The sequence below is a fragment of the Anopheles stephensi genome, chromosome 3 (genome assembly GCF_013141755.1).
Source record: "Anopheles stephensi strain Indian chromosome 3, UCI_ANSTEP_V1.0, whole genome shotgun sequence".
In the NCBI taxonomy this organism is placed as follows: domain Eukaryota; kingdom Metazoa; phylum Arthropoda; class Insecta; order Diptera; family Culicidae; genus Anopheles; species Anopheles stephensi.
This window is the reverse complement of record NC_050203.1, coordinates 25,734,404-25,741,921: the sequence shown is the minus strand read 5'-3', so window position 1 is coordinate 25,741,921 and position 7,518 is coordinate 25,734,404. Positions and strand designations below refer to the sequence as shown.

The following is a 7,518-nucleotide window of genomic DNA, read 5'->3' as shown; positions in this document are numbered from 1 at the left end:
GTTTCGAGTAAGTTGTTTATAATTGAGTCTGACAGCTCGACACCTTTTTTTTTCAAATATGGTTCGAGTTTTCTGTTGTAATTTTATGATCACCAGCGTTCAAACCATTTTCAAGACAAATATTAAGACGAACTAAAACGTTGTTGGTTAAATAATTGCATACTTTACGGCGCAACAAAGTCTAAACAACAACGCAGCGCAATAAATCTTAGGAACGTTAAACGATAAAAACATATTTACAAGATACAGCACAAACTAAGGGTTTCAATGTTTTCTAACAACAGCACACTGTACAGCAAGAGAAACTACACATAACAACATTTGGTTGGTTAGCACAAACATATTCAACATCAAAACTCACTCGATATAAATGCGACCCGCTCGCATTGGCACACATACACGCACTGGTTGCCGTAAAACAGGAAGCGCGAATAAAACTACTAGCACGCGCTGCCGAAACGATGCACTAGTGCTGTCTGCTAAAAGGCACCCACATTCATAAGACCGTCAACAGTGAACCGGACGGACGGGGGAACTCGGGACGTCCGTCATTCGAATCGCCGCAGCAATTGATCTATGCTGACCCTTGCAAACGAACCTCCCAGCCAGCTGGACACTATTTGGCAGCGTCCCCGGGGAATGTTGGCTGTACTGTAATTAAAATAAATTAAATTAATGAATGACCATAAGTGGTGGTGGTGTTTGGGAGGCAAATGGAAACATGACTCCAGGTTAGATTTAATGCGTCTAATTAATTCGCATTGGGTGTGTATAATTTTATAAAACTCCCATTATCAATGTTTTCGATGTGTGTGTAATTTTCTTACCGCAGTTTGTAGACTGTAGTGCGATAAAAGATAAGGGCAACAATAAAATAATGCAACTCTTGTAAAGGCTGCTGGTGCATGATTTACCAAACGTACCAATCAAGCGATATAACAAAAATGGGGAAACCCCACAAGCTTGCGTTTGTGGACCCAGACCCTTAACAGCCGACTGCTGATAAGGGAATGAATGATGCCGCCATTTTTTCCTTCTCTCTCTCTCTCTTATCTCATTTTAATACCAATAAGTCCTATTACATCATACGCACAATAAATAGGGCTAGCAATTGGCACAACCTTACATACCAATCAATCGCTTGGCTCTATTTAACTCTATCATCTGTACCGGCATAAAGAGTCGAATGGTCTCATTCATAACAAAATTGCAAACTATCAATGAATAATCGGTCTGGAAGAGGAATCATGAAACAGCTGGTTGCAGGTGAACATTTGAGTGACAATCGTCTCGCCACTACCATTGCGGCAATTGTTTGCCGGACGGTACAGGAAACCACGCATCAGTCACTATAAATGATTTGCATTTGGCGAGAGCCGTTGACGGGAGTTTTCTGCCAGTTACTGGTTCGGGTGTGTAAATGGCAAAATAAAATAGCGTTTCATGCGCATCGAAAACGTAGGCCGAAGTAGTGTTACGCTCTATCCGTCCTTTGTAATTGTAAAATAAGCTGATTAAGACTGAGTGGTCATAAAACAAACGTTTCCGCTTTTGGACCTAATCTCTGTCGGGTTTACGGGGAATCGGTTATGAATAATTCTGGCACGAAATTTCGAACAAAATTTTACGGCGTTATCTACAGTTTTTGTTTTACAGTGCGTAGCATAATTATACGAACATACTTGGATAATTACAGCTTTCCGAAATTAACACTTTTTTTAAATTAATTTACTACATAAAATCTGTATAAATTAAAAAAAATTGCAGATTTATCAACCACTTAAATAAAAAGTTTGACCAATTTATGATTTAGCATTTAGGCAAAAAAATTAAATCGAAAGAAGTGCTCCAAAATTCATACATTTGTTTTGATTCTAAACAAATAAAAATTGTCAAAAATAATAGAAAATGTCAATAGATGAGGAAGAAATTCGATCAAACATATTTTATCGTTTCGTCCATAGGACCGTCTGTGGATTCCGATTAGATGTATTATGATATGAGTTACTAAAGCATGTGAAACTTAAAAAAGGTTGTTTCGATTTTTATTTCTATTTTCCTTCGCAGTGTCCGCCTGTTGTAGACATCCTTAATCTCATCTTGTGCCAATACAATATCCCAAACTTTCTGGCCGCCGCTACAAAGCCATAAGTTCCTTCTCAATTTGGGCTCACTCCACTTCTTTTCCCGCGCAAATGGACTAACAAGTCTGGATCGTCCTCTGACATTCTTATGATCTGATCTTCCCACCAAAGCCTTTCTTCAGCTTCAGCTTCATAATTCTTCAATTTTGGACAGAGTTCATGTCCAAGAGACGTACATGAGTACAGGCATTTTAAATGTTCTATCTTCGCGAGGCGTTTGGGCAGGAAATTTAGATTTTTGTCAAAAATTCTTTCAAAATCTATCTAAAATATATTTATTACATTCAAGATCGATGTAATTCAAACGGAAACCAAAATCATTATAACTTAATAAAATCTTACTGACATAATTTTTTTGTTTTATTTAACAATATTTGTATAATTATGTCATGCACTGTAGGTTGCGGTTGTTGGAAAGGACCAATTAGTGCTGCTATATTAGCCAAGTCTATGGTAGGACAATGGTGGTTACGCTAAAGAAGAATCATATAAAGACAAACAAAAAATAACAAAGTTCAAATTATTAAATAACCTTATATAGATATGCACACTTCCATATGCCAATATTTACCAGCTACAAGGTATACAAGCCATACATAAATAATGTAAATATTTACATAGAAAAATTATGATAGATTGTCTACAATCACAATTGTAATTTAATTTGTTCGTAACGTGCTCATTAACGTCCATAACTGGACCATAAAATAAGCAATCGCTTTAACTAATTTCCAATTACCACAACGGGTACCGAACTGAACGGCTACAATTTAATGGAACATGTCTCCAACACTTGCCATACCGATAGACCTACCCCGTAGGTATCTATTTAGCTCGTGCACCCATCATTACCAACTCCATTAGAATGTAGTTGAGCGAACAATCATACTCCGATTAGTTTAACGGTGAGGGTGAAATAAGAAAAAAAGCCAGAGGTGATGACAAGGGAACCCTACGCTAATGATTAGTGTATATTCATTTGTATTGCCCCAAACTTATCTGACTAGCGGTTAGTGAAACGAAGCGGAAAATGCACCACAAGAACCTTTAGTTTGTTGCACACTGAAGCAAAAAAGAGGTCTGAACAATCACCGTCGCATTTCCCATTTTCATCACCACAAATAAAGGGCCATTTCCCCCACACCCAGTGGGGTTTGCGAATGTTGTGTTCTCGTTGTGTACGTACGAGGTTGTTTGTTTTGTTTTGCAATTTATTGTTTATTAACATACGGTGTTGCCTTTTGCAGGCACGCGTCATTCAATGCAGCTCCAAAAGTGCTAAACGCATGCAAGGGCACAGAGCCGCGAATTAGTGCTTCGTATTTCCTTGTGCCTCTACAGCAAGCGGACACACGGCAAAACAGTGCAGTTTAAAATGAAGGTTTACGAAATTTGAAGGCGCCCCAAAAAGAGGTGGGGGAAAAAATGAAACGCATATAAAAAAAAACATTGTGTGCCGGACTGTACAAATTGTTGACTGGTGGGAAAATTTAAATCAAAAAATGACTTCATCGAAACGGCGACAACTGGTTTGGCGTGAGAGAACGAGACTTCAAGCCCCCCCAAAAAAAAGGGGGTTGAAACCACTAAAACGCACAGCGGCAGAGATACGGTTTGCCATTAATGCTAACGTTAGAAGGACAGGCACACGGTTCGGGGTTGCATTATTAAGCAGTAATGCAGTCGAAATGCAGTCATCTCCATACAGCCACACACAGACCAATAGCTGGGTGGTGAGGAATAAATATAACATTTAATATAAACATGCGTTTTACTCAAAATACATATGAAAAAAACCAAAACCAGTTTATGTTCAAGAATTTAGAAAATATATTTTGTGTACTATTAATCTACATATGTTAAGAAAAATAATCATATACAGGATACTATCCAAGACAGCAGCAGAATGAATGTTTTATACCAAACGCTGAGAACAGTTAGAGAAGCTGAACGCTAGCTTGACGGGAATGGTATTAAATTAACCCATCAGTTCCATTCCTTTGCGAGCTGTTTAAAAAAAAGGGTCACAAATGACCAAATCTCTTATTAGGTTAATTACCAAAGAAGACGAAAAAGGCTGGAAAAATTAATACAAGATTTCTCAGGTCAAAACAGAAGTAAAACATTCCGAAGATCATTTTTGACGCTACAACATCATGAAGAGTTCTGTACCAGTCATTTCTGGAGTGTAAACTAGATAGTTAGCCCAGCGCATGTGGAGAAGGTCCGAGCAAGATTCGATACCTGTTTCTACTTTGTCAAGACCGCTACCCCATCATCAGTCAGAACTCTTGGATCCCTCAGGGATTCGACAACAGATCTTCATCAATTGATCATTCTTGCTTCAATTTGGACAAGGAGCAGATAGTTGAAAAATCTTGAATCGAAATTTGATTCTCTCTTATTGCAGCTATTACCGATATGATCAACGCATTAGGAGTCTTGATTCGCAAGTTCAACGCGTACTTTGGAGTATTCAAAATGTCGCCAACTGTTTGGTGAGGCCCACTGTATACGGATGTTCCCGCTAGGAATAAACATAAACTGTATTTTATTTTGCAGCTGTTTGTTTAGACAACATTGTAGCCTATAGAAAAGACAGCCAAAACACAATGTTTGGAACTCCGCTTCTAAATTTCCCAGTGTGTACATGCAGCTGCCTAAACAGCACGGTTTGCTTCGATCCGTCGTCGTCGTGGTCGCTGTGCCGCATCGCACGTAGCGACGACCGAACAAGGCGAGAATAAACAAACGCACATACAAAGCAGGTCACACTGTTTCTGGTCCCGTTTCCCACAAGCCCCGCCACATCGCACAGCCTGCTGGGCACACGAATGACGTTCAACGAAGGGATTTTAAATTTTCGGTACATAGCACCCGACTTCGCAAAAAGGGTTGGGATCCAAAGGGTATAGTGTTCCAGGATTAATGCTCCTCTCGCAGCTAGCAAGCGGGGGGACGAATTGGGACAGGGACCACAGTCGCTTCGCTCGTGTGGTCGTACAAACTAAAACATGGCGTAATACCCGCACGCTCCCAAACAACATGCGGATGATCCAGACGACAGAGCACAGACCCCAGCGACGACGGAAGGGTTCGATTCGCCGAATGCTGCATAAACGTCGGGACTATTTCCTTCGCTGCAAGAACGGATGTCTCGAAAACGGGTGTAGGGAGTGGTAGGGATCTATTTCAATTATCCCAGCATGCACCTTACACCCATCAACGCCTAGCGATGTGTGGAAATTGAATATTAGCGTAGTGTTGGTAGCCCCACTATCACTAGAAAGAAGCTATTCTAAACACTATATCCTTCTCCGGTGCTAACTTTTCGCAGGTCCCGTTGCCTCGGGGTTTTCCCCCGAGATAATGGGCCACCAAAGCAAAATAAAAATAAAAAGGAAGGCTACAAAAAGAAGGAAAAATTTATTGATTTAATAATGCCATTTTCCCACCACATTCTCCCTCGGGGTTTGCAAGAATGCATGGATAATGGGATCGGCCTCCTTCGCATCCGATCGATTTCTGGAGCGTCAGACGGTTTCATGTTTCACGTTGCTTCCCCGCTGCCGCCGCACCTGCTTTTCCCCCGTCTTACCTGCTTTTCCTCGGGAGGCCTACTACGGCTCCCGGTTGTTCTCCGGTTGCTTGTAGGAGTGGGCTGTGTGTTGTATTCTTTTCGCTGCACAACAACCCCTTTACAGGCTAAAGGAACTGGTGATTTACTGGAACTAATAGTCGCACACTTCAAAACGCAAGGTTTTCCACACGTACACAGACACGCGGGGGGCACCAGGAAAAAACAATGCAAAAGAAACGGAAGTGAAAATAACGGATAGAGGCTTATTAATTCTTCTTCTCTTCTTTTCACACTCAAACACTATTCTTCACATACACACTCACTCCACTTGCTTCTATTCACCCCGATCACTTTGATTGATTTTCCCTCTCTTAAGGGGCACTATTTTTGCATACGCGTTTTCCACTGCACTTTTCCTACACTAAACCTGAATTCAGCCAATGGTGGTTGACCAACCGTTGTTTGCTATTGAAGCTTTATTATGTGAGCCTCCTCGTCGAGTTTTCCAATTGCCAAGAGAGCGTTGGCCGTGGTAGCGGGAAAAGCAGCCGTGTCTCGCCGTCAATCGGCGCCACCGAGACCTATCATTAACGGAGGGAACGGTTTTTCTTCCGACCGATTTGCTCTTTGCTCCAGCGTGCTGGTACACTACTATCACTACGACTCCCCGGCGTGGCTTCCGAGTCCGAGGGTTCGGAAAGTATGCCGGTTGCGCGCCGATTTCTTCCTTCACTCGGAACTCTCTCTCTCTCTCTCTCTCTCTCTCTCTCGGTATCGATCTTCACCGCGTCGCTTACTTTATTCGTGGGAGAAGCAGCACCATGAAAGAATCATACTCCTACCGTCCCCCCAGACACCCAGAGGACGTACCACACCGTACTCGAAGCCACCCGTTTCTTGCTGGTCAATCCTTTCGCGGCACGAGATGAATTTTGACATTTGCACGAATCGGCAGCATCAGGGGGAGGTGGTCGTTTCGCGATATAATTATACTCGCGAGAAAAGAAAATCTGTGCCTACTATGGGACCGTCACTAATTGCTGCGGATATGTTCCGTTGCATCATACACACACGTAAACGCGGCCACTTCGGTCGCACACACCCAGAGGGATAGCGCACCTATTTACGGACGTTCGGTTCGGTCGGCCGCGACTGGTGACACCTTTCCGCTGTGGGCCGGGATGAACCTGTGCACTGGGGTGGACCAGCCGAAAAAAGTAATCGATAGTGAGCGCTGGCTGTTTGACGGACCGCTGGCACACACCTAATCGTTGTCACGCACCCCAAAATCACAGCCACACCAAAAGCCTGTCGCAGCACACGCACGTACTTGCCACTGCTTACTGCTAATCTCACGAAACAACAAAAACAACCCTTTCCCTTGACGGGGTGGAAATAGTATCCGCTTTGTGGTGTGGTTGGGGACACCTTACGCGCTGGCTTGCACAACACGTACCTTACCGCACTGGGCAGCAGAGAAGCGCACCCGATTTTCGGCACATGCAGGAGGGATTTTTGCACTTGCTAACTTAAGCACCCTCGGCGAACGTGCTTCACGTGTGATTCATATGACTTTTATGCAGTTTGTGTGATCAGTAATTGCAGCATTTTTGTTTTATGGTTACGAATAAAAAACGTAAACAACCGAGAGGCCTACTGCTGTACGCTTGCGGTGCGTTTACACGGTTGCTGCAGCTGGTGCCAGCCTTATGATGTGTTTATTGGATGGCGCAGAATTGCGGCACGTGTACAAAATGTGACAGCATTGTGGGTTGATTAATGTGAAAAAAGAGG

At 42.6% G+C, this 7,518-nt stretch overlaps 1 protein-coding gene across 6 annotated transcripts in view; it reads right to left on the bottom strand.

Moving 5' to 3' along the window:
• The window catches only part of LOC118511426 (probable beta-hexosaminidase fdl), a 42,693-nt gene extending 35,294 nt beyond the window's left edge, over positions 1-7,399 (bottom strand). For 2 of the 6 annotated variants that reach the window (XM_036054515.1, XM_036054517.1), the window contains exons 1-2: positions 6,040-7,399; positions 5,743-5,889 (exon numbers count right to left, since the gene is read on the bottom strand). The gene's annotated coding sequence lies outside the window, so the exon portion shown is untranslated. Of the gene's footprint in view, positions 1-361; positions 652-827; positions 935-5,742; positions 5,890-6,039 lie in introns of those variants that run through there. The other 4 variants (XM_036054513.1, XM_036054512.1, XM_036054514.1 and 1 more) reach the window with 4 other exon arrangements.
• Between the last annotated feature and the right edge of the window lie 119 nt (positions 7,400-7,518).